The sequence below is a fragment of the Callospermophilus lateralis genome, chromosome 1 (assembly GCF_048772815.1).
Source record: "Callospermophilus lateralis isolate mCalLat2 chromosome 1, mCalLat2.hap1, whole genome shotgun sequence".
Lineage (NCBI taxonomy): Eukaryota > Metazoa > Chordata > Mammalia > Rodentia > Sciuridae > Callospermophilus > Callospermophilus lateralis.
Genome location: NC_135305.1, coordinates 15,631,086 through 15,658,030, shown reverse-complemented (window position 1 = coordinate 15,658,030; position 26,945 = coordinate 15,631,086). Strand labels below are relative to the sequence as shown.

General features: G+C 48.2%; 1 pseudogene; it reads right to left on the bottom strand.

Moving 5' to 3' along the window:
- Positions 1–7,425: 7,425 nt before the first annotated feature.
- LOC143397128 (mediator of RNA polymerase II transcription subunit 28 pseudogene) lies at positions 7,426–12,320 on the bottom strand (annotated as a pseudogene).
- Positions 12,321–26,945: the final 14,625 nt, after the last annotated feature.

The window sequence follows — 26,945 nt, the reverse complement described above, 5'->3', positions numbered from 1 at the left end:
GCCCTTTAGAAGCCCTTGCTGTGTCCCCAGATCAGCCATGCCCATCCCTGGTTCTGGGCTGATGCTGTCCCCATGGTTTGGAATATTTTTATTGAATAAATAATGCCAAGCAGGCATTGTGCAGGGGGCTTGATGTACCTTGCCCTACGTATTATTTTCTCCCCCAAATTATAAACATTAAGAAAAGTGGAAAGAGTTTACACCAGTCCCACAGATGCCCTCCCCGGGTCCAGCATGGTACCTGCTCTTCCTCTCTGTCCCTGTGCAGACACACTTTCTGTCGTTGTTGGGCCCTTTGATTGTGAGTCCAAGACCTGACGAGACACACCCCCTGGCCTTCTTTTTGGTACTGGTGATTGAACCCAGGAGCTGTACCACTGAGCTACGTCCCTGACCATTTTTATTTTGTGTTTTGAGACCAGGTCTTGCTAAGTCGCCCAGGCTGGCCTTGAACTGGTGATCCTCCTCCCTTAGCTTCCTAAGAGTCTTTCCTTTGATGCTTTAGCACAATCTCCTAAGAGTACAAGCATTTTCCTTTGTTAGTACCAAAGAAACAGATGGTATCACCACACGAGATGATATTCTAGAGACTGATTTAAATTGCTCTCTCGCTCTCTCTTTTTTTTCAAACCAGATCCCCATCAAGGGCCACACATTGATTTTTTTCCCCCATGCTGGGGATCAAACCTAGGGCATTACGCCTGGCTACCACTGAGTTACATCCTCTCAAGGGTCACACATTGTATTCTGGTATATATCCATTTACTCTTTTTCTTGGGGGGGGGGTACTGGGGACTGAACTCAGAGGCACTCAGCCACTGAGCCACATCCCCAGCACTATTTTGTATTTTATTTAGAGGCAGGGTCTCACTGAGTTTTTTAGCACCTCACCATTGCTGAGGCTGACTTTGAACTCACGATCCTCCTGCCTCAGCCTCAGCTGGGATTACAGGCGTTCCACACCGCACCCGGCTTCCATTTGCTCTTTGTAATAACTCTAGGATGAAGGCCCTTGTTGTGATATGAATGTGTCCCCCTGTATTAGTCAGCTTCACATTGCTGTGCCCCAAATATTTGAACAATTTAGAGCCAGTGCAGTGGTGCACGCCTATACTCCCAGTGGCTTGGGAGGCTAAGGCAGGAGGATTGTGAGTTCAAAGCCAGCCTCAACAATTTATCGAGGACCTAAGCAACTTAGTGAGACCCTGTCTCTAAATAAAACATAAAAGTCTTGGATATGTTGCTCAGTGGTTAAGCCCCCCTGGGCATCCCTCCCCCCGCAAAAAAAGAAAGGAACACCTTAGAGGAAGAAGGGTTTATTTTGGCTCACAGTTTCAGAGGTTCATTCCATGCTCACCTGGCTCCATTACTCTGAGCATCATGGCAGAAGGGCATGGTGGAGGAAAGCTGCTCAGCTCATGGTGGCTGAGAGAGAAGGAGAGAAGGGAGGGAATGGGAGGGGAGGGGAGGGGAGGGCAAGAGACTCTGCTCACCAGGGACAAAATATAAATTTAAAAGGCGCAGCCCCCAGTGACCCACTTCCTCCAGCCATGCCCCACCTGCCTATGGTCACCACTCAGTACAGTAGTGGTTTCAAATGATCAATCCATTGAATGGAAAAATCTACCGATTTAGGTGATAGCTCTCATAATTGAATCATTTTACCTCTGAACATTTCTGAATTTACATAGGAGCTTTTGGGGGGGCACCTCATACCTATACCATAATACCTCTAAATTCACGTTTTGGTAAGCTCATCCCCCAATTCCTATGTTCATGGTGTTCGGAGGTGAGACCTTTGGGAGGTGATTGGGTTGCCCTCAAGAATGCGTGAATCCACTCACAGACGTGGGTGATCATGGCAGCAGCTTTGTTGTAAAAGTGAGTTCTCGCTGGCATGCTTGCTCCTTCTTGCCTTGTGATGCCCTCTGCCACGCTACGATGCAGCAAGAAGGCCTTCACCAGATGCAAAACGCCAGCTTCTAGAACCCCAAGCCAAATACACTTCTTTATGAACTATCAGTTGTCCAGTTTTTTGTCATAGTAACAAAGTGGACAAAGACATCCTTAACATTTCCTCTTGTGAAGATAAAGATTCAGAGAGGTTGAGGAACATGCCCAGCGTCCCGTGACTCCTAAGGGGGAAAGCCAACATGGCAGGGAACATCTTTGGCTTTGGAACACATCATTTCTCCCTTCTGTGGCTCTGCCTAGTCCTCTTGGTTTCCCAGGCACTTCATTCCCAATCTGACTTGTCTGGTCCAGAAGGTCACGGGCCAGGGCACAGTGGAGGTGCTGACCTAGTTACTGAGCCTACTGGGTCTCACTTTTGGATTCCTCCAGCCACACCCACCACAACCTTATCTGTTGTAACTCTCTGAGGCATGCGCTCTCCATTGGGAGCCAAAAGGCGGTTCTTTTTTGGTAGAGGATCCACTTGAAGGTAGGCTGGGCCAAGAAGAGACAGAATGTGGCTTTCCGTCCGGTGTGTAGGTGAGGCAGCACGGGGCCTGGGAGAAAGTTCCGGCTGAATGTACACAAACTCCCTGCAGGAGACTTGGAGAAGAGCCATAATGTGGAAGGAAAAACCTCTCCCTGAGTCACCTGCATGTAGGAACAAAGGTCCTCCCTCCTTGGGAGCTCCACCTCCCAGAATTCTTCACTCGTCCCTTCTAGGACAAAGTGATGGGTGGAACAGACAGCTCTGACTCAGTGATATTGGAGCAGCCCTCACCCTCTTGTGGATTAATGCCCCCAGATGTCACTGATCTTTCTGGATTTGAGGCTCAGCACTTGGAAGACCTGGATGGGGGCAAGTGGAAGGGCCACGAGACCCAGGGGAAGGAAAGGAGTGCAGCTGGCCAGAGGAACAAGGGCAGGTTTTGGAAGCCTTTCCCAGCAGGAGACCCGGTGCCAGAGTCTAAGACAGCAAAGGGAGGTGACAGATTTGGGGATTCAGGGATGCTCTTCCCCTCTGAGCTGAACCAGCCATGGTGGATGAGACTTTCTGGCCCAGGAGTCTTTAGGAAGAGAGTAGCTCCCAAATCCCATGGGGTCTGCAAAGATCTGACAGAAGGGCTATGAGTGCATCACCCAGGGGTCACAACTCAAGGTGGAAATCCCAAGTCAGATAAGTAGCAGATAAGTAGCAGCTGGAGAATATGTATTTCAGGACAAAGGTGGTAATTGATTATAAAAGCAAGAAGCAGCCATTTGCAGGAATAAGAGGTGGTGGTGATGGTAGAGAAAAGAGTGGACTATAAGAGAAGATCTCTGATTTAAGATTAGCAAGTTTTTCCAGCACTGGCCCAGAAGCAAACACCAGATATTCCAGTTCCCTGAGATGTGGGGGCCCCTGCCTGCCCACCCCACCTGCTGCCAAGTTCCTGAAGCAACGTGGGAGGGAGCCCTTTCTTTGGGAGACGTGGGCCCAACCGCCCTGAGGAGCAGGTGCTGACAAGTCTCTTGGCTTTCCTGTCTCACCCCCATGCAGGGCTCTTCTGCCTATCTTTGCTGGAGTCCTGGGTCTCACTTCTCATCTCGGTCCTGCTGAGGTCTTCAGTTTGAATTTGAAGCTTGGCCCCAATGTCAGTCCCCTTGGTTCCTCCCCACCCCCACTATCTGCCTTTCCTGTAGACATACTAACCTCCACAAGGTTTCTCTTAAGAAAGCAGTTGAACTTTAGGGCCTAAAAACTGAAAGTGTGCCTAGTTCCTGGGGTGAGTTGATTTGTTTCTAAAAGCCTGGACTCATAAAATAATAATACAGGAGGTTTGGGGGAGGAAGGTCCTGCACTCAGTCTCCAAAGTAGCCCAAGGGTAGAGGAGGCTGGGTGGGGGCAGGTGTAGGGACGAGGGCTGTCTGTGTCCAGGGGAAGGTCTTGAGCCCTAAAGAGAAGACCGCTCTTTGGGAGTGCCTGCATCAGACAGAAGAAGCAAATGGGCAACCATGACACAAGAGTGAGCGGCCTCTTTCAGGTCTCTGAGGAGCCCCAGGGTTCTTGTTTAATTCCCTGGACAGTGGGGTCCCTAGAAATGGGTTCACAGTGGAATCTTCATATGCCTTCATCAGAATTGGATGAACATGACTTAGGGGAATAAAGAAAGGTGATATTTGTTGTACCTGAATGTCCAGAATCCCCTTAGGGCCCATTACTGACCATTAGGAACTCTGTCCCTCTAAGAGAAAATGGCAGTGCACACCTAGGAAAGGAAATTGAAAGGACTCAGCTGATGAAGAGTTTGTCTCCAAAACTATTCCCTAAGGTAAAGGGATGGATTCTAAGAAAGCGAGGTGGGCCTGTGGGATGGCAGCCCCCAGACGTAGAAGTAGCTGAACCTGGATATATCCCAGCTCTTACTCAAAAACTAAGTGGATGGCTACCAGATCACACAGGGACCAGAGTACAGGACTGTGCATACAGGTGGGGGAGGTACTGTCAGTGTGACCGCTCCTCTTCTATGTTCTATCAGGATAGCTGAAGGACCTGGGTGGTGAGGCCACTCACTGAGACCACTGGAAAACAGAAAGTTCTTCTAGACCCACCAGGCAGCACCCCTCTGAGGGGCCAAGGGGAAGTGGATGGTATTCAAAGGCAGGTTTTTGACAACAGACTACATTTATTTAGGTATTTATTTTAGCATTGGGGATTGATCCCACAGTTGGCTGATTTTAAACCAGGTTATTTCTGCCCATGTGTTGGGTATCTCTTCTGTGCCGTCAGGAGCAGGGATATGGAGTCACTCAGTTCCAAAGGTGTCATTCAGAGCAGAGACAAATTGCACGCACTGGCTGGGCCCCAGAAGCCTGGTCAAGGGTCCCTTTTCAGGAACCTGGACCCCACTGGAGACTAGACTGTGGGGGAAAGGGAGGGGGTCTCCTGGCGAGACCTGATTACCCGCTCTAGGCCAGACTGTGGAGAGATCAGTGGGGACAAAGAGAATGAGTTCATTCCAAACCCAGAAGACTCTGGCTGCACGTGGTTCTAAAAGATTGGTTCTCCCTGGAAGTTGGGTTACTCCAGCAAGGTTGGATGCAGGACTAGAGAGCAGGGTTGGAGGATGCAGGTGGCCCTGGGCTGCTGAGGAGAAAAGATCAGACTCAGATTTAAGGCCTCAACAGCTCCCAAGATGCCTGGGGTTCATCTTCCCGGACTTCCTTGGGCTTTGGACTTGGCCCTCTCAGAACTAAGCTGCCTCTGCCTGTCCCAGGCATGGAATCTCCTGTCTGCTCGTGGCCTCGTCCATCTCAGTTCTGTCCTGGTTGTGTGATGGCTCATTTTCTGCCTCTTCCACCTGTTCTCAGTCTCCTCTGCCCACCTCCAGGACAGGTGGACACGCTTATTGAGACCTGTCCAGGTATTGAAAGAGCCCCAAACACTCAAGGACTGCCTAAGTGAAAGAGTGTCACATGACCTCTGTGACTCATCAGGGACACCCACATCAGCCATACTGGACTCCAGAGAGCCTCCACACCCTGCTCCCAAATCCAACAGCTAGTGAAGAATGCACTGTAACTGATGCGGAAGTTATGGAATGCCTCTGCTGTGAAGGAAGTATATATTTTTTGACAATATTGAAAAATCATTATTTATTTGACAGATAACTTCTGAATTAATATAAAGAAATGGCACTAACTTGTATATACATTTATCCAAAACATTTTCATTAAGCACCAAGTAGAACAGTTTCTGATCTTTTCACCAAAAACACTTTTATCACTGAAAGACTGCCTCAAACTTAGTTTAATTTGGGGAGGGGTACGGGTGGGTGAACACCAGGGATTAAACTCAGGAACACTCAACCGACTGAGCCTCATCCCCAGCCCTATTTTGTATTTTATTTAGAGACGGGGTCTCACTGAGTTGCTTAGCACCTGCTTTTGCTGAGGCTGGCTTTGAACTCTCAATCCTCCTGCCTCAGCCTCCCAAGTCACTGGATTACAGGTATGTGCCATTATGTTGGGCATTATTAGGTTTTTAATCAAGAAACCTAAAGCTGCAAATCAGAGTTTTTAACTAGCATGAAATGACCAGGTTAAAACCCTTATGAGTAAAAAAATAACTTTTAAGTTTTGACTTTTACACTCCAACCAAGGGGAGATACGCTGGCCTCAAGCTAGTCATCACAGGTCACAGGTCCACAAGCCAAGTATCATCCTCACAGCTCACAAACAAAATGAGTAATAGGTATACACAAAGTGAGTACAAAATACATGTTCCTGTATGTTCCAGGGGAGTAATGCCTGTTTCCCATGAGCATATAGTGCAGCAAGGGGCACAGAAATAGACACCATTCACTAAGCCACAAGACAGCGGAAGGAATAAAAGCCCTTGCCTGGAATAGAGTGGAGGCTTTGAGGATCAGGTGGCATCCAGGCCACACCAGGACATGAGCGGATATCGAGGCGCATGGGGAGGGAGGGATCTGCAGGTTGGAAGGACAAATGAACCAAGACCCAGCCACAGACCTACTGACAATTCAGAAGACAGAGGAGTGTTCGTTCTGGCTGAGGGATATAATCCAAGAGTCGCGTAAAACAGAGAAAAGAAAACCTCTTCTGACAAGAGGGCAGCATAGCTTCCCCACGAGGATCCACATGCTCTCCGTGGGGGTGAAGGAGCAGAGGATCATTCTGCAGTTTGCCTCTACCCCAAGGCTCTAGGCTCTTGGAATCAAATCCATTGAGCAAGAACCTTCCTTCATGTAAACTGCCTTTTCTCCAAAAAGTAAAACAAAAACACAAGCAAACAAAGCAAAACTCAGAAGAACAAGAATCAGACCAAGCTTTGACCTCTTGTCCATCACTTGTGTCACCCTAGGGAGACTGGGTCTGCTGTCACTCACACTGGTTCATTACTGCGAGGCTTCTTCTCCTAATACAGCTCCCTCAAGACAGCAAACACCGCACAACACATCCACTTACCCAAACCAAAGGCAGCATCAACTCAAGGATCTACTGCGATATTACCTAGCATACTTGGACCCTTTTTTTCTGATTTATATTTACAAACTATCTGCACTCTGTACTGCTATGGAAGCATTACAAACGTTGCATTAGATTCCTCTTCTTGAGGTAGTTCAAAGTCTCGAGACAGCAAATGTACATATTTTTCTCTATTACCACGGATGTGTAGTAATCGCAAAACGTCTAAAACCAAATTGCTTCTCCCCTGATTCTAGGAGTACTTAATTTCCCCCTCAGATCATAACAAATTAATAACTGGAAAAAAACTATCTATAAACTATTTAAAATTTAAAAACAAGAAAAAAATCTGTGGCAACTAATAGTCTAAACTTTGCTACAGTCAAAACAAACAAAACGAAAACTCACTTTGTTTATCAAACATTTTATAAAGTACTCAAGTAATTAAGCAGCTCATAAAAATTGAGGAGACTTTTAGGTGGAGATAAAATCAACACTAACTCATTCTCTGGCAAACAGTTGTTCTAAATGCCACGACCACACAGAGAGGTCTGGAGGAAGTGTCTGCAGCAGGCTACCTTGTAGGCCAGACCTCTCACAGGTCTGCTTCAGAGGCGCAGGGATGTTGGCGGACACCTGCTCCAGGTAGGCAAGGGGCCCTGGGGGACCTCGGCCACTTTTTGTGCTGCACACTGATGTCCTCCAGCGCCTACTGCCGATGCATCGGCCGTGTCGTGTGCTTCTGCACCAGGCATCTCTCCACCGCAACTCCTGCCTTAGTTCTGAGATGTCCTCTTGGATAACTTACTCTGGTTTCTGGACAGGTAACTGCAATCTTTTTTTGTAGAAAAAAAATTCATTTATCTTGCAATATTCAGAAACTTCTGGATACACTGATCAACACCTCTTCAAATTTCTTCGTGATCGGTGTCATTGACATAATTCTGACTCAGGAGAGAAGCAAAGCGAGCTTCCAAAGCCGACTCCTACTCGTCCACCAAGGTGCTGCTATAAGTTCTCCGTGTGCCTGAAGAAGCAAAGCCTGGCCCTGGAGTCCCGGCGGGGGTTGTGGAGAGCCCCCGGTGGCTGCCTCGAAAACACACCACCCAGTGGATCGGCCAGGTCTGGGGTGGCCTCAAGGAAATCTATTAAGAAATAGTCCAGGGGCTGGGGCTGGGGCTCAGGGGTAGCACACATGCCTGGTATGTGTGAGGCGCTGGGTTTGATTCTCAGCACTGCGTATAAATAAATAAAATAAACGTCTATCAACAAATACAAAAAAGAAAAAAGAAAGAAAGAAATAGTTTACACCAGGGGTTGGGGCGGAGCTGAGCAGTGAAGTACCTGCCTGTCATGCACAAGGCCTTGGGTTCACTCCCCGGCCCTGCAACAGATGAACAAAATAGAGCTGTTTGATGACATTTCCTAGTTTATTTCTATAAATATCAAAGTCTGGCTGTCGTTTTTATAATGTAGACTGAAAACTTTTTTTCTACTGGAGATATTGTTTGAATGTTACCCAGATTATGTTGCCACACACATGCTCCAAATACCTGTTTAGTTTTTCAGCATGCAAAGTTCTCCTTTGCTGCATTCAAAGTAAGCAGAAATATTTTAACGGTGGAGTGGTGGACAACGGGGAAAATGAGAGAGAGAGAGGGAAAGTGTGTGTGTGATGCCCTGGTTATTAACACTGTGACTCTGTCAGCCAGGTGGAAGTTGTCGGCCCTCACCCTCCTCTGGCTGAAGTGAACAAAATTCTCTATTGAGGCAAAAATCTGATGAATGAGTCTACCAATCCTAACAGTCATGGGACCAAGTCCATGGAATCCATCCACATCCATCCTCCTCCATAAGGAAGTAGACGTTTTTATTAATGGGAACCCACTAGAGACTCAAAGCCCCAGGGAGACCACATCATATGCCATTCTGTGATCACAGGAGCCTGAATTAGATTTTCCAAATTACTGACCCACATACACGACCTTGACTGGAATTTCAAGGCCCAGTTTGGGAGATTAACCAGTGTCAAGTTTAAAGGTTTTCCAGTTATATGATAAGCTCTCTATATTTTAGGGGGCATTGAGTTTATCATTTTACCATAAAGGCTTGTGTGGGGAATGAGAGTTTAAGGTAACAATTCCTACTGGTTCGTGTATAGATTCCTTTGAGATATCAGTGAAAATTGAGAACACTCTAGTAACCCAAACACACATTTCCCAGCTTTTCAGTTTAGGGGGTCCCCAATTCCCTGAGGCATCCCCATGAGCAGCAATACAAGGCCCCCAGCTCACAGGCAGAGGCTCTAACCAGCAGGCTCATGGATTCTGTTGCATTTTTGCCCCGGAAGCTTTCACAGGCCCTTGGAGGTTATTTTCCACCTGTCTCATCAGAGCCCCAAACGAAATTATGGATGACTTTTAACTGTGATCAGATTTGAACACCTTGACTCCGACAGCAGGTGTGCCAGGCTGGAGCTGGAGAATCAAATCCTGGGATTTTGAGCCAGGATGATGGCATTTCTGCAAGCAAGACACATGGACTAAGAGGGACGTCGAAGTGATCGTTCACTTTAAAGACAGCTTCATAATGATGATTGATCAAGCTTATTTCAAAAGCCAGAGGGACCCCCTCCAGAGGGTTCTGACACTCATGCTGCCCGGGTCTGCCAGCCTTCTATGGACCTGTGTTTCTCTTGCCGGTAAGGTAACTCAGGGTCTGTTGTGATATTGGAACTTCTCTCCCCTGGGTCTAGGACATATTGGCAAGGGATTGTCTGACTGTTCATCTGTCTTAGAGATTTTACTGATTATCTGGGGATCAGACATGATCATAATTCTAAATCTGACGCACAAGGGAAACTTTCTTGTAGGTTTGACAAGTTGAACATTTTCCTCTAACTGCTCCAGTCACCATAACAATAGGGAGCTGAGGAGGGTTTTAGTGCCACTTTATCTGGGTATCTTATTAAGAATTAAGTTGTGCTGGGCATGGAGGTGCATACCTGTAATCCCAGTGGCTCAGGAGGCTGAGGCAGGAGGATTGCAAATTCAAACTAGCCTCAACAACCTAGCAAGGCCCTAAGTAACTCAGTGAGATCCTGTCTCTAAATAAAATACAATAAAAGGCTGGGGATGTGGCTCAGTGGTTAAGCGCCCCTGGGTTCAATCCTAGTACAAAAAAAAAAAAAAAAAAAGAGTTAAATTGTGTTTTAGTTAGTCACTGTGGCACACACTTGTAATGAATGTGACTTAGGAGGCTGAGGCAAGATAATCTCAAATTCAAGGCCAGCTTCAGGTTAGTGAGACATAAAAATAAAAAGAACTAGGGATGTGGCTCAGTGGTGAAGCACCCCTGGGTTTAATTCCCAGTACCATTAAAAAAAAAAAAAAAAAAAAAAAAGAACAACGAGTTAAACTATGTCTTTGCCCATCTCAAATGCAGTGTTGAAGCCCTAACTGTCAGTACCTCAGAATGTGACCTTGTTTGAAAATCAGACTGATGCAGGTGTAATTAGTGGAGGTGAGCTTATTAGGGTAAAGTGATACTCTAACATAACTGGGTCCTTATGTAAAGGGGACATTTAGGCACAGACACATACAAGAATGCAGGTGAAGATGAAGGCAGATATTGGGATTATGCATCTATAAACCAACAAAGAGCAAAGATTGCCAGATATCACCAGAAGCTACGGGAACATTCTCCCTCATGGTTCTCAGAAGAAACAACTTAGCCAACACCTTGACCTCAGACTTCCAGCCTCCAGAACTGTGAGACAATGAGGCTCCACTTAGTTTGTGGCACTTACTGCAGTTGCCTGGGGGAAGCAAATGGACTTATATAGTCCTTTGATAGGAAACATATCACCGTCCCAGTTAGAGCATCCAAATATGCTAAACTATGCAGACCAGATGGAGAACCCTTATGCCTATGTTTGCCTCCCACCTTAGTCTTTGTCGAGTGAGACTGTAACGACCTTCCAGTCCAGAGGTGGGCTTGCGTAGCTCAGGCATTTTTCAAGCAAGAGAAACAAGCCTGGCTGTTCAAACTTGGCCTTGAGAAACCAGGCTAGTGATGGCAGGAGGGTGGCAAATACACATTTACTGTCTGAAAACTTTTACAATTCATACCAGGCTTCTGCAAGAATATTGACATTATTCCCCAGCAGTGTCCCTCATGGAAACCAAAAGCTCTGGACAAGACTTGCCCCTTGAGCTAGTAGACTGAACACCTCTATTCTCCCTGAGGCAGAACAGAGGGGAGGGGCCCACAGGCCAGTGAATCCTGAGCTGAGGCTCCATTCAGAAGCCTTGTTCCAGGAGCACACTATACGCCCAGGGGCTGCAGATGAAAATTAGAGAAAGGGGATCCCCAGAGGCAGCCACACCTGCAAGGCTTGTACTGCTTAAGGAGAGCAGGTGGATTAGAGAATGGCACCCCTTACTCCCAGCAGGCGCAGCTCCTGCCAGGAGGTCCAGCTTCGTGGTCAGATGAGCGCTGAATTCCACATCCCAGTGGCTCCCGGGTCAGGAGCCATTATGTAGTGGGCAACTTGTGCAAATACACGTGGCAGCCCCAGGTGTCTCCTCGGTCCCCAGATTGCACCTGCTTCTATTAAGGTACTTACTTCATATGGATGGGGGATTGGTTCTATGGCCCAAGAATGGCACCCAAGACCCCAAACTGTGGATAAGACATGCTGAAGACCCTGCGTTCTAGGTCCACAGCATCCCAGCACTCAAGCCAGAGCTCTCCAAGTGGCTTATAGACAAGTTCATTCTCTCTCTCCTTGTCCCCAGTGTAGGAGCCCAGGGAAGAAAGGAGGTCATTATCCTTCGAAAATGTAGAGTCTGTGGGAAGACACTCTTCTCTTCAGGGGATCTGATGCTTTCCCTCCTGAAAGCCAGAAAATCCCTAGTAAAAATCAAGGAGGGTGCTTCTGAAGAAGGAGCCACCCTGGTCCCTGCCTGAATATTTGCTGAGTGCAGGTTGCCATTCCTCCTTGGGTGTGTGCCTGGGACAAGAGGGAGCCTTGGGAATGAGGCAGCTGTGGGCACCAGTTCCAGGGACAATGAGTTCTGCCCTCCCTGGACTCAGTCTGGAACAGCAGTGCAAACCTGAGGGCAGGAGCAGGACCTTCAGTCACTGGTGGAGCCCCTCTGGGACCCCTGTCGCCCCAACCTCTTAACAGATAAGGGAATGTCCTCAGAACTACTGCCCGATGGCCCTGTGTTGAGCATGGCAGTCCCAGGGCGCAGTCCCTGCCACGCTCCACTCCAATATTTGGACCTGGCCAGCCTTGCTCTGGGGAGCCGACCCCCCGGCGGTGAGTGACTGAGCAGCACACGGCCACCAATCATGTCCCCCTCAGGGTCTAGAGCCAGGTACATGCCCATCGCAGGGCTTTCCCTCGCAAGCCATAAGTTTCCAAGGCCGAGCGTCGCAAGTCTTCCCGACAGAACGCAGTCGTGGTCCTCGCTGTCACTAGAGGGCGACCGTGTGCAAAGGGAAAGCTGCGCGCCACTGGGACCGCTCGCGGCCGGGCGGGGGCTTCCCTCCGAAGCCGGGTCCCTCGAGGGCACGAGACCGCTCAGCCCGCGAATGCAGCGCCTGCCAGCCGCTCGGGGCATACCCCGACCCCAGGCCCTCCTCGGACTCTCCCAGAGGACCTGGGGACCCCGGGCCAGTTCCCCGGGGTGCCCGGAGCTGTGCGCAGAGAAGTGGCGATTCATGGGATTGGAACCTGTTTCACCCTCAGAGGCCAATTTTAGAGAGAGAGAGGACATTCACTGGCAGAGTGGGGGCCCCTGGGGCTCAAGGTCACTGCCAAGGTGGGCCCACCTCGGCAGCAGGAGCCGGGCCACCCAAAGGCAAAAGCAGAGTGCACTGTGGCAGCTGTGGGGACATTAAAATGTCATCAGCATGGATAAGACGTGCTGAGGAGCCCGCGTTCTAGGTCCACAGGATCCCAGCACTCCAGCCAGACCTCTCCACAGGGCGTGTAGACAAGTTCATTCTCTCTCTCCTTGTCCCCATCACCATCACGATGGCTCTGCTGGTGAGCTTCTTTCCTCTGCTACACTTTCCTGCCATAATGTTCTTCATCATCATCATCATCATCATCATCACCATCACGATGGCTCTGCTGGTGTTTGGAAGCCTAACTGAATTCATTCTGCCCCGTAAACCTGCTTCCCACAAATTTCTTGGCATCTGTCCATGAATCCAGAGTCTAGGAGCCTTTGGCCAAATGGATGAAGATTGTTTCAAGGCGAAACCAGGGAAAATAAAATAATTAAAGGCTATATTCTCGCCCAATTCAAAATGGAAATTTTTTTTTTCAGTGCTATGGGTTGAACCCAGGGGCACTCTACCATGAGCTATATCTCCAGTGTGGTCCCCCCTCCCCCTTTAAAATTTATTTTGAAACAGGGTCTTGCTAAGTTGCTGAGGCTGGCCTCAAACTTTTAAGCCTCCTCCCGGAGTCTCCGGAATCACTTGGATTACAGGCATGCACCATAGCACATGAATGAAAATAGTTTTAGTTCGTAGGAGGCAGTGCTTATCTTACAATTTTGGATACTTACTTAATTGAATCACAGACTTTTTTGTTTTTGTTTTTGTACTGAGGATTGAACCCAGGGGTGCTCAACCACTGAGCCACATTCCCAGCCCTTTTTTATATTTTGTTTAGAGACAGGGCTTCACTGAGTTGCTTAGGGCCTAGCTAAGTTGCTGAGGCTGCCTGTGAACTCACGATCCTCCTGCTTCAGACTCCCAGCTGCTGGGATTACAGGCGTGGGCCATGTACCCAGTGAATCATAGACTTTTTATGAGGAAAAAAAAATCTAAGCTCATATTTCACTTGTCACATGTTAACTAATGTCTGGGCCTATTTGGAAAGTAGCAGCATACACACAGTTTTCTGATTTTTGCTCCTGGCTTAGTCAGCTTTTTGTCACTATGGCAAAATACCTGAGATAAGCAACTGAAAAGGAGGAAAGTGTTCCAGTGATTCAAGAGGCTGAGGCAGGAAGATGTAACTTTGAGGCCAGCCCAGGCACCTTATTGAGACCCTGTCTGAAAAATACAAAATTAAAAGGGCTGGGGTTGTAACTCAGTGGTATAGTGCATGTGGATTCAAGCCCAGTACAAAAAAATAAAAAGGAAAGGGTTTATTTTGATTCATGGTTTCAGAGATTTCAGTCCATGGTTGGCTGTGTCGATTGCTTTTGGGAGTAAGGCAGAACATCGTGGCGGGCCTGTGGGGTGGAGCAAAATTGCTCACCTCATGGCAGAGCAAAGAGAGAGACAGGGAAGAGCCAGGTCCCAATTATCTCCTTCAAGGGCAGATCCCCAATGACCTAACTTCCTCCCATTAGGCTCCACCTCTTAAAGGTCCCACTACCTCCCAATAGTGCCCACACTGGGGACCAAGCCTTCAACACATGGGCCTTTGAGGGACATTTCAGACCCAAACGATAGCAGTCTCTTACATTTAACCTACAATATTTGGATTAAGTGTATATTATTTCATTTCACCTTGAAACGATTCCATAAGGTAGCTGAGGAAACTGGTACTTAGAGTAGGACGAGAACTTGCTCAAGGTCATATGGATAATGAATAGCCCAGCTAGTGCTGAAATGAGCTTGTGCTATTCTGTGCAAAGACTGTTTATGTACCAGGCACTGTGTAAGACTCAAGGGATCCAGAGCTTACTAAGGTGCTTGGTGATCTCTTTCAGGTTGAAAGTCATCCAGAGAGGTGATGGAACCTGACCTCCTCATCTAAAATGACCTCCCCACAATCATTGCCTTTTCTGTTTACCTTCTGTTACAGTTTGGATGGGAGGTGTCCCCCAATAGCTCACCTCTGAGAGAATGCAAGAAAGTCTGGAGAAGAAATGATTGGGTTATAGCCTTAACCTAATCAGTAAATTAATTACCTGATGAGGATGAACTGAGTGGTAACAGGTGGGTGTGGCTGGGGGAAGTGGTTCATTGGGGGCATGGCTATGGGGTGTACTTTGTATCTGGAGAGTGGAGGCGCTCACTCTCTGCTTGCTGATCACCATGTGAGCTTCTTTCCTCTGCTATACTTTGCCGCCATGATGTTCAGCCTCACCTCCAGCCCTGAGAAATGGAACTGGCCTTTTATGGACTAAGACCTCTGAAACTGTGAGCCCTCAAATAATCTCTTCCTCCCCATACAATTGTGCTGGTTGGGTCCTTTAGTCACAGCAGCAAAATAGCTGACCAAAACCCCTTCCACCTGATCTGTTTATTGCCTACTCTTTCCTCCCACTATAGGATGAGCCCCAAGGGAAGATGCTCACAAGTGTTTGTGAAATGCATGAAGATGGCTGCAATTCTCTAACCTGGCCCTCTCTTCTGGGCTCATGGTCTCCCTCCCTTAATCTGCATGGGCAGGGCAGCCTGGGGCTTCCAGTTTCCTGCTGGGGTTGCCTACTGTCACACACTGCCCCAGCGATGCTCCTGGTGTGGGCTCCTTCCCCAGCCACTCCCCTTTCCTGCTGGCTCCTCCCCCTGCCCCATGATATTGGAATCCAGGCTCTGACCTGAATGAGGGAAAACGCCTCATAATAATCACTGAAGCTCCAAAATGGTTCCTAGGATTGGAGGCAGAGCCCACAGCAGCTGCTTGGCCTCCAGGAGAGCTCAAGACCTTCTGCAATCTCCAAACATTCCAATATGGCAATGGTTCCAGGGACTGTTTTTAATATCTTCATTTCTATTTATTTGTTTGTTTGTTTACTTATTTATTTATTTGTTTGTTTATTTATTTTTATTATGTGGTGCTAAGGACTAGAGACAGTTTTGGTTGTTGCAACTGGGAGTGGGGTTTGCTACAGGCACCTAGTGGGTAGACACCAGAGATGCTGCTCAGCAGCCTACAGTGCACAGGACAGCCCCATAACAAAGGAGTATCTGTTCTGAAAGCTGAGAAACCAGGGAGGGTTTTTGGCTTTTGAGTTACTTCTTTAAAAATCCAGGCCTGAGTCATTCTGTGCCTGTTCCACCTCTATTCGTGCTTTCCGCTTTACTTCTTATCTCATGACCACTTATCAAACGACTGTGCCAGTTCCTGTCACTTTAGAAGCATCTCTGGGGATTCAGGAATGCGGGGACTACAGTGAGAAGTGGAGCCTGCGAACTCACCATCCGCTATCTGAGCCTTTGGTCGCAGAACAAGGAACTCATCACTAAGCCTCACCCAGAGGCTTATTGTGTCATCCATTATTTAAGAGGTTTAAACAGCAAATATTTGCTGGGTGAGTTTAAGAACAAGTGGGAAATTGACCCACAGCTTATTGTCTAAGCTGGACCCTCCTGGTCTGGGCCAGGACAGGTACAGACATCCGAAGGCCTCTTGGGGGCGCTGTTCTCTCAGAACAGCCACAGCCAGCTTCTCGCTCAGACCAACAGTGTCCACACACATGGCCCTCAAAGGTGTGTTCTTTCTGTAATCAATCCTGATGTTCCCATCAAAAGCCTTCACAAGTTCCTATTGGTAGGGGCAGGGATCACTAAGACAAGAATTTTCTCTGCAGATTTCCTGTTCTAATGAGAAAACAGTGATAGGAACACTTCTGAGCAGGCAGCCCAGCGGCAAGAAGTGTGCCCTTAGGCAGTCTACCATGAATAATTGATTGTGTGTATTATTTACGCCTCTCGGTCTGCAGAAGGTTGGCTTCTACCGAGTTCTTCACCTCAAAATCAAGTTCAAGCATTTCAGAGAACATTTCAGAGAACCTCTTTCACTTCTAGCAATTTTTTCCACAGAAACACTTCCACAAGGGCACAAAAGTTGTGCCAGGATATTTACCACAGCATTGGATACTAGAGAAAAATCAGAAACAATTTAAATGTCCTCCAACAGGAGAATAATGAAGTAATGCTAGTTGGGATAACTTCTTACTGTGAAATTCCACGTTAAGACATGTGACAGAGCTACGTGAAATGACGCGAGAAGGAAGTTGCAGAGTGTATTGAATAATCCCACTTTTGTAAAAATATTTTGTATTTATTTACATATATTAAAAAGTGCTCAGAAGCACCTAAGTAACATCCTAAATTCTAAAGCAAAGCAATTTTTAAAATTTATGTGTTTACATGAAAGCAACCTATTTATGTATTAGTTTCATAATAAGAAAATCTGTGTTTATTTCTGTTGTCTTAGAAAAAACCCATCCTATTAGATTTGGGTTTTGTCCTCCCTGATGTGAGTTGTTTACTGTCACTGGCGGGTTCCTGTTTCCCTCCAGGGAGAGGGCTAATGCATTGGCGGTGGTTTCTGGCAGGATCATTACTGAAGGCATTGTTCTCCTCCCAAAGTCGATCTTTTGGTGAGGACTAGCTTTTCTTCTCCTTCTCTGTCTCTTTTGATACCAGAGATTGAACCCAGGAGCACTTGACCACTGAGCCTCATCCCCAGTCCTTATTTTGAGAGAGGATCTTGTTAAATTGCTTAGGGCCTCACTAAGTCACTGAGGCTGGCTTTGAACTTGTGATCCTCCTGCTTCAGCTTCCCAAGCTGCTGGGATTCCCAAGCTGCATATGTCACCAGGCCTGGTGAGAACTAGCTTTTTTTGACTGCAGGTTTTGGAAATGTAACAATAGGTCCCCTCTCATTCATACAGTGGGTCCCCAGGGCAGCTGCCCTTGTGACAAGAGACCTACGTGCTCTGACAGTCAAGAACTTTTAAAGGAAAGAAGAATCCACCAGGAGACCCAGCTATGATTGGAACTGGGGTTTCCTTCGCCTCTGTATTCCCAGCACGTGGCATGGTGGGTAGTTGATACTCAGCAATTGCTGAACGAATTTGTCAAAGCAAGAGGGAATCTTTGAGCCCTGCCGACTTGGTTTTCATGAAACTTTGGGGAATGGGGTATCTGAGAAGGTGGCCTGAAGTTCCTGGTTGACAGATCAGAGCTGAGCCAGCGGGGTAAAGTTGCAGGCAGGTGCCCTGAGACCCAACAGCACCTATGATGGCTTAGCCTGCAGGAGCAGTGCCATCCTGAAGCCAGCACAGTGCCAAGGAGTTCATCCGACAGGTCTCAGGATATTGCAGGAACTGCCATGCAATAGCTAGGCACAAACATTAATCACCTCCCGTCAATAACGAACAGGGAGTGATGTTAATGGCCATGTGGTATCAAGATCTTCTGAGACAGCTTTGGGACTAGGCCAAGAAGGACCTAACTGGGCTTATAGCTGCTCTGAGGTCCTCCAAGGACTCCAATCCAGGCCCACCCAGAGGTTGGCCCTCTCTCTGTTTCCAGAAAAGGAAAAAAATCCTCAGCCTTGAGCTTTCCCCCAGTTGAGCCCCAAGTTCCCGTTTCCCACGGAAGTTGTCTCTTGTCCCAAACAATCATGGTGGGCGACTGCTTTGTGTCTGCAGACACAGCTCCGGACCCCTGGGCCTTGCTACCACAGGCCCTTTGCCCCCTGTCAAAATCTCTTCCAGGTCACAGATGCTGGGCACCTAATGGTCTTCTCCATCTTCTGTGAGGCAAAAATTCTAACCTAGATATTTTCAATGAAGCTTTTAAGTGGGTTTTGGTTATTTAATTTCATGAAAATGCACAGGTACGCTATCAAACATTTAGAAGAATAGAAAACAAAAATAAATGAGTCTTCATTCCACTCCATGTCTCCAAGCCTATAGGAGCACATGACCAAACACACATGCACATCACAAACTGGGCACACGTAGTACACACGCTTCTGCACCCTCTTTCCTTCTAACTTATTTTATCTTGAGGATTGTTCCCAGTCCGTACATACACATGGGCCTTGTTTTCAAAACCAGTTGTACTATTCCACTGTGTACAGATAACTGTTTACTGAGGATGTTTCAACTTAAGACTTTATGATGTTGGGAAAGTAGACCTGTACAATAATTGTGTCTCCACTGTCAGTAGAGTATGGAATACATTTTGTGAGCCGGCTGCAGTGGTATGTGCCTGCAATTCTAGCAACTGTAGAGGCTGAGCCAGGAGGATCGCAAGTTCAAGGCCAGCCTCAGTGAGGTAGGAGACCCTGTCTCTACTGGGTGGAGCCTGACAATGGAGCCAGCACAGAGGACCAGGCAGCCTGGGGAGGGAGCTGGTGCTCCTGAGGAGAGCTGGAGTCTGGCTGGGGCAGGCCGAGCCTCCCTCTCTCCAGCTCTCCACCAGGAACCCTCAGTTACAGGAGTCAAGATGATTCTCGGCTGAGCTAATGTGGGCGGGGCTTCTGTTGCTTACTCTGGAAAGCATCCAAAGAACAGAAGGTGGCACCAAGGATGGGGACCAGGGCTGGGGCTGGGGCTCAGATGTAGAGCACTTGCCTAGTCTATGTGAGGCCCTGGTTTTGATCCTCAGCACTATATAAAAATAAATAAATAAATAAAATAAAGGTATTGTATCCATCTACATTTAAAAAGAAAGAAAGAAAGAAAGAAAGAAAGAAAGAAAGAAAGAAAGAAAAACAGAATGGGGCCCAGGCACAGTGGTGCACACCTGTAATCCCAGCAGTTCAGGAGGCTGAGGCAGGAGGATCTCGAATTCAAAGCCAGCCTCAGCAAAAGTGAGGCACTAAGCAACTCAGTGAGACCCTGTCTCTAAATAAAATATAAAATAGGGCTGGGGATGTGGCTCAGTGATGGAGTGCCCCTGAGTTCAACTTCCAGTAACGCCCCCACACACCAAAAAAAAGAATGGGGGATTACAATTGGCCTGAAAATATAGAATTAGCTGAGTCAAGGCAAGATGAAGACCTTCTACTCTTGACTAGCAAGTGGGTGGTTCATGCATGACACATGGTGCTGAGAGAACTGATTAAATTGCTGCCTCTCAGGCAAGATGTTTACCTAATGGGGACTTATCTTCTTGCCATTTTACATAAAGTCCCACACAAAAGAAACAAACCTAAACGGCATTCTGACACATGCTACGTGAACCCCGAGGACATTATTGTCAGTGAAATAAGGTGATCACAGAAGGACAGAGGCTCTGTCACTCCATTTACATACAGGTAGAATGTAGAGTAGTCAGCTTCCTTGAGACAGAAAGTAGAACGGTGGGTGCCAGGGCTGGGAGCTAGGGACATGCTTAATGGGTGCAGAGCTCCAGTTTTGCAAGGTGAGAGTTCCGGAGACGGGTGGTAGTGCTGGTCGTACAGGGAATGTGCTCAACACCACTGAACGGTGCATTTAGAAAGGGCTGAGGTGGTGAATTTCATGCCAGGTGGATTCTACCAAAGTTTACAAAAGGCCCGCACAGAAGGAAGAACTCGGCTTTATTAAGAGAGGCCCTTTCTGTCTTTGGCCTGCAAGCCAATGTGACTGAACCCTAGGGGAGGCCGTGTCAGGAAAGCTGAGTTATCTGCAGCAAGCTGAAGTTACTGTGAGCAAAGAGGGGAGGCGAAGGCAGAGCAAGCGATAAGGCCAGCGGGCATGGTGGTACACAGGCCAGCTAACTCTGGCAACTGGAGGCTGAAGCAGGAGGAACCCAAGTTCAAGGCCAGTCTCAAGTTAGAGAGGCCCTGTCTCTAAATAAAAAAATAAAAAGGGCTGGGGATGTGGCTCAGTGGTTAAGCGCCCATGGATCAAATCAAACCTCCAGTATCAAAAGAGGGGGAGGCAAGGTGGAAGCTTGGGGAATAATAGTGACCAGCATTTTGTTATGCCGTGTTCTACATATTAGTGAGAATCCATCGACTTCTTTCAACACCCTGTGGAGTAGGTGCTGTTTTAAAGTTGAGGAATGAAGGCACGGGGGGAGTTAAAAAGATAAACCGTGATGAAGCCAGTGACAAAGTTAGCAGGTGTCAGTGCTATCCGTGTGACCTGGGCCATCTGGGTCACACTGACGTCTCCCATCCAGTGCTGGGTGCTCTGTGATGGCTGATTCTGTCTGCTTTCTTCTAAGCGCTTCTCACCAGTGCCCTGGAGACCACTACGGTTACGTACCGGAGTTGGACAGAGTGCTGAAGCCTATTGCAAAAAATGGGAATTTCCAGGATGGGTCCTAGAATCAAAGACCGTCCCCTTGCCCAGACCTTGTCGCTGTTGCATGGTGTTGACTAGAAGCAAGTACCCCGGAAGCTCCTGAAATCCTAAGGGAAAAGGGCTGTGAGAGAAAGTGGCATCTGGTCTACAAAGGCTGGGGCTTGCTACCCCGCTGGGGATCTCCAGGCCCCGTGCCCCAGGGGAAGCGGGGTGCCTGGGGTGGTGCCTCTGACACCAGGTGCAGGCGGGAGTGCTCCTCGACGGTGCTCCTCCCCTCTGGAGGCCTCTCCTCACTCCCACATCCTTTGACTCCCAGGGACGCTCCTCCTTCTGGAGAACGACCTCTGGAGCTGCTGAGGGAAAGCTTTGACCTTGCAAAATTATCTGCTGCTTCAAATCCTCGCCATGTGCTCACGGCCAGGAACCCACAGAACCCAGGCTCGTTCCCTGGGCCGCAATATAATGGGTGACATCAGAGCTGGCTCTGGATCTGAAGACCTCCTGGGCTGGTCTTTCGGCTGTCCCCCACTTTCCACCCCGGACAGTCTATTCGTGTGCACTACTTAGGTCGCACGTGGAGGCCGTGGGTCAGGGTTCTGCAAAGCGTGAGGATTGTGCGTCATCACCTGGCCTGGGAGGAGGGTGGCAGGAATGAACTGGGGAAAGTCACATCACAGGGAGTCTGTGGCAGAGAAGGACAGAACAGAGGCACGGTCCTCATACGAGGGAGATTTGTTCCGGCCCATGAGAGCCACAGTCTGGAAAACTCTCCAGGGGCGAGGGCTTGTCCCAGTGGAGAGGCATTTCCCCGACCAAAGGATGCATTTCCTGTTCCCTAAAGAGAACAGTGTCTGCCTCAACCCAGGAAAGGAGGACTTTGAAGACCCTATGGCCCCAGGTGGAGTGGTGGAGTCAAACAATGTTTCTTTGATTATTTTAGAAAAATTATTTTTTTGCTTTACTGGGATTGAACCCAGGGTCTCACCTGTGCTAGGCAAACACCGTACCACTGAGCTACATCCCCAACCCTTTTTATTTTATTTTGAGACAGAGCCTCCCTAAGTTGCCCGGGCTGACCTTAAACTTGAGATCCATCTTCTTCAGCTTCCTAAGTTGCTAGGACACAGGCCTGCATTATCATGCCTGGCTCTAAAAAGCTTTTTAAAATTATAAATTGACAGATGATAGACATATATATTTATGGGGTACAAAGAGATGTTATGAAATATACATAAACATCCATACACAATGTGAAATGATCAAGCTAATTAGCATGTCCATCAATTCAAATGCTTATTTTTTTTTTGTGGTGAAACTTATGCTGTTAGTAATTTTGAAATACATAATACATTATTATTGACTGTAATCACAGCCAGATTCTGTGGCATGTGCCTAATCTCAGAAACTCGGGAGGCTGAGGCAGGAGGATTGCAAGTCTGAGAACAGCCTGGGCAACTTAGAGACCCTGTTTTGAAATAAAAAATAACAAGGGCTGGGGATGTAGCTAAGTAGTACAGGGCCCCTGGGATCAAGTCCCAGTACCAAAACCAAAAAATAAACAAACCCCAAATCAAACAGACCATAGTCACTATGCTATGCAATAGATCTCAGAATATTTCCTTTTCTTCTAAGTGAAACTTTGTGCCCTGTGTCTAAGAGCTCTCCATTCTCCCAACCGTGGAGGATATGATTGTTAACAACCCCAAACAGACCCTGTACAGGAGAGTGCACCCACACAACCAAGTCATGAAACATCTTCTGCTACCCATGCTTCGTATTCTTCTTGTCTAGGTTCTGCCAGATTTGCTTGGTTAACTTATGGACACTGGGGAATTTCTTATTGTGTGTTGTTGTTGTGACTGGTCTGTTCCTGACCCTGACCTCCTTGGCATTCCACGGAAGTGTGGAGAAGGCAGGGGTGGCCTGGGGCAGATCCTAGGGGGCCTCGCTGGCTTCTGATGTGTGCCCACCCTGGAGGAAGAGGACGTGGCTTCTCCAGTCCAGGGCACCTGCACCTATGTACAGCTAGGTCCTCACCATGTGCAGGTGTTCCTCTGTATGTCCTCCCGGTCCCACCTCCTCATCACCACGACCCCTGCAACTTGTGCTCACATAATCAACAGTGAGGAAGGGAGTTCTTTTCCAGATAGGAGAAAGCGAGGCCCTTCCTGATTAGGAGGGATTTGTCTTCAGGGTCTGCAGTGACCATTTTCCTAGAGGGCTTGTGACATTTGTACGATATAGGGTCCCTGACACCCCGACATTAAATGTATTGCTTAAATCAGAAATTGTGAACAGGAAGCCCCGGGCTGAGTCGATCCTGCAGGTATTTTTTTCTTTATGCAGTGTTTTATATTCAAAATACGAATCATTCATTGGCATTAAAAATTGTGATGTTTCCCGTAGCAACTCAGCTGCCCAGATCATTTGGAAAACTGGGAAGGGCTTGGTGCCAGAGGAGCGCGGCACCCACTTGGAAAGGGCCCTGTGGCCTGAGTGGAGGGTCCTCTATAGGACCCTCATCAGTGCCCCACATGGTAGGACCGTCACACATTGATCAGGGTTCTCGAGCAGAATTGGGGTGAGCTTAAGATACAGAGGTCCGGGGCTACTTCAGACCCACCCTGACCAGCACCCCTCTCTGTCCCCGGGTCAGGGCTTTTGTTGTTTCCTAACCAATTGTCTGTCCCTATCTCTAGATGGCTTTGTCCCAGGGAACCCTACGTCCCCCTGTATTTCAGGATATTGACTCAACTTCTTTTCCTGGAGTCATGTAATCGGTAAGAATCCTGATGCACAGACAAATGGTGGGGCATTCACTTTTCTTCTTTTAAATCAACTAAATTGCAACTTCAGGTCACCACTGGCCCCCTCCAAGAAACTGTCACAGAGTGGTGGGTGGGCCTTGCTACTTGAGGAGCCCCCAGACCTCCCGACCCTTCCCACTCGCCTCTCCTCTAAGACTCTCTCCCTTCCCCTCCCTCTCTAGGACTCCCCCATAGTCCCTTTGGCAGCCTTAGATTTTTAGTAATGATCCGGCTCATTCTCAGGCTGCACCACCAAAACCTTTTAGGTGAGCTGGGCATGAACCTGTACTCCTGGCTACTGGGGAGGCGGAGGCAGGAGGATCACAAGTTTGAGGCCAGCCTCAGCAACTTATTGAGACCCTATCTCAACATAAAATGAGAAGGGCAGGGAACAGAGCACTTCTCAGTGGCAGAACACTTGTCTAGCATGCACAAGACCCTGGGTTCAATTCTTTGTACTGAAAAAAAAATTTTAAATTAAATTTTAAATTATTTTAAGCAAGGAGGTACACAGCCTGTGAAATTGCTGATAATAAATAAACAGAGACAAATAAAACTTTTATTTCGGTAGATTATCCTGCTGCCTGCCAGAGTTTGCTGGTGAAACCTGATCCTTTGTCTTTTCCCTTGGGCTCTGAGCATTTCTGGAATGTTGGTGTTTACTGGACCCTGGAGGCCACAGATTTGCCAAATCCAAATCTCCAAGGACGGAAAGGACTGGATCCATGGGAGGGAGTACAGCCCACCAGCCACCGAGTGGCAGGGTGGCCAGGAGAGCAAGGACTCTGGTTCTACCACCAGCAAAACCCCATGTCTTGAGAAAGCTGGGAATCAGGAACAGTTGAACATGTCCCGATGACAGCCGGGACATGGCTGGCCTTCCCTCATAGCCTTGGGGATTCAGAAGCAACTTGGAAGAATGACAGGCCCTTGACACTGGCTGAGAAGGAAGGAAATGAAGGACTGAGAGAGGCAATGACCTGGATGACCCGGAGCCATCCGAGAAGCCAGTCAGAGACCACAGGTTGTAGGAGTCCATTGACAGGAAATTCTAGAAGATGGAAAGCAGAGTGTGTGGCCAGGGCCTGGGGGAAGGCCAGGGGACAGCGACTGCGTGATGCATATGAGGCTTCCTTTCAAGACTGCAAGAATGTTCCAGAATCAGTGATGGTGGTGGCACACCACTGGGAATGCATTAAGGACACTGACTTGTAGACTTGAAAGTGATAAATTGCATAGTACGTCAATTCTAGCTCAATGAAAAAACATTTTTAAAAAGTTGAGACGGAGTTTCCTTTCACCCCAGTGGGGTGGTGACCTGAAGTTGCAATTTAGTGGAATGCCCCACCATTTGTGTCTGTGCATCAGGATTCTTACCGATTACATGACTCCAGGAAAAGAAGTTGAGTCAATATCCTGAAATACAGGGGGACGTAGGGTTCCCTGGGACAAAGCCATCTAGAAATAGGGACAGACAATTGGTTAGGAAACAACAAAAGCCCTGACCCGGGGACAGAGAGGGGTGCTGGTCAGGGTGGGTCTGAAGTAGCCCCAGACCTCTGTATCTTAAGCTCACCCCAATTCTGCTCGAGAACCCTGATCAATGTGTGACGGTCCTACCATGTGGGGCACTGATGAGCGTCTTCCCTGGGGACTTCAGGTGTTCAGAGCAGCAATCTCTGGATCTGGGGGATTGGATAGTGGAGGGCTAGCACCTGCTACTCCCCGTGGGATGGAACCGATCCCCTGCCAACAAGCAGCTGCCCCTGCCGGTCCTGGGGGGGGGGCAGCCCTAGCCTCCACCGTCTTGGAGGGGGAGTGTTAAGCCCCGTATCTCCCAGGGCCTGGAGGCAGGAGGCCAGGTGGTGTCCTCAGCCCTGCTGTGTCTGTTACTGTGAACATCTCTTCCAGGACTGCAGCAGCCCCTTCATGGGTCTCTAATTAAGGCACCCTCAGGGTCCCTGTCTTAGTTCGGTTTTCCTCAGACCCTGACATAAGGACTTGGGTGCAAGGAGTTTTGGGGAAGGAGCCCCAGGAAGCCTTGGGAGGGGAGCAGGGCAGCCCACGGGGTGGGGTGGGGGTTTCATGGGGACTCTGGGGGCTTAGTCCCTGCCTTTGATGGATGCTGGATGCCTCCGAGGTCAGCCCACTGTGGTGCTCTGCTAATTTGCTTTGCTAATTTGCCCCAGGGATTCTTTTGATCTCAACTCTTTATTGCAACAGCCTCTTCACTGAGCCACCTGCAGCCAAGGCACCTGGCATCGGTTACGGAGGTGAATTTTGCTAAAATTATGATCATGACCTTTCTCTGGTCAATATCTTCAATGTTTCCTTGTGCCTATATGACGAAGTTTGAAACCTTATCCTGGTGTTCAAAGAGGTACTGCCCTAAGCGCATTCCCTGCCACACACAGATGACCAACTGGTTGGGGAACAAGTAATGACAACAGAGAGAAAAAGTGGGTGGGTGGGGACACACGGACTGCCTGCGCATGTGATCTAATGTCCTCTTCTTCCCAACAGAACTCATGCCTTATTGAGGCTGGTAGTTGCTTCAGCTACACCATACTCTTTGGATTTCCATGAAGAAAGAAGTGGTCATTGGGAAGTAAGTGGAAGTCATTGGGGTTTCCAGAAAAGCTCTTTAAAGGAGACTGATTCAACAAGAATTTATGCCCTTTCCCCATGGATCCTTTCCTCTTCCTACAGTCTGGTCCACTACAGTGTTCCTATTGTGACCATGAGGAAATCTTGAAGATGGATGCTACATACTTTGGACACCATGTAAATAGCAGAGAGAAGGAGCCTGCATCCCTGATGACCTTAGAGCTCTCAATCTAGCTCTGGGCTGACCACCTCCAGCCTTCTTTTACGTGTCTTTCTAGTTTAGGCCACTGCTACTGAGGTTTCTTTCATAGCCTACTGAACCAAATCTAAATGAATGCAGTATCTTGAAAATGTGCAATCTGAAGAATATGCAGAATCAGGTAGACAAATGTGGACACAAGGGGGCCACAGGGAGGGTTAGAGGACCAAGAAGGAAGGGTGTTCTAGGCAGAGGGGAGAGAATATTCCAAGGTCTGGAGGAAGGAGACGTAGTTGGCTGTGTCTGGGGCCAGCAGAGCAGGGTGGGAGAAGACAGGCCTGACACTGCAGCAGGTCTTCGACCATGATACACTTGCAGTCTTGAACAAGGTGG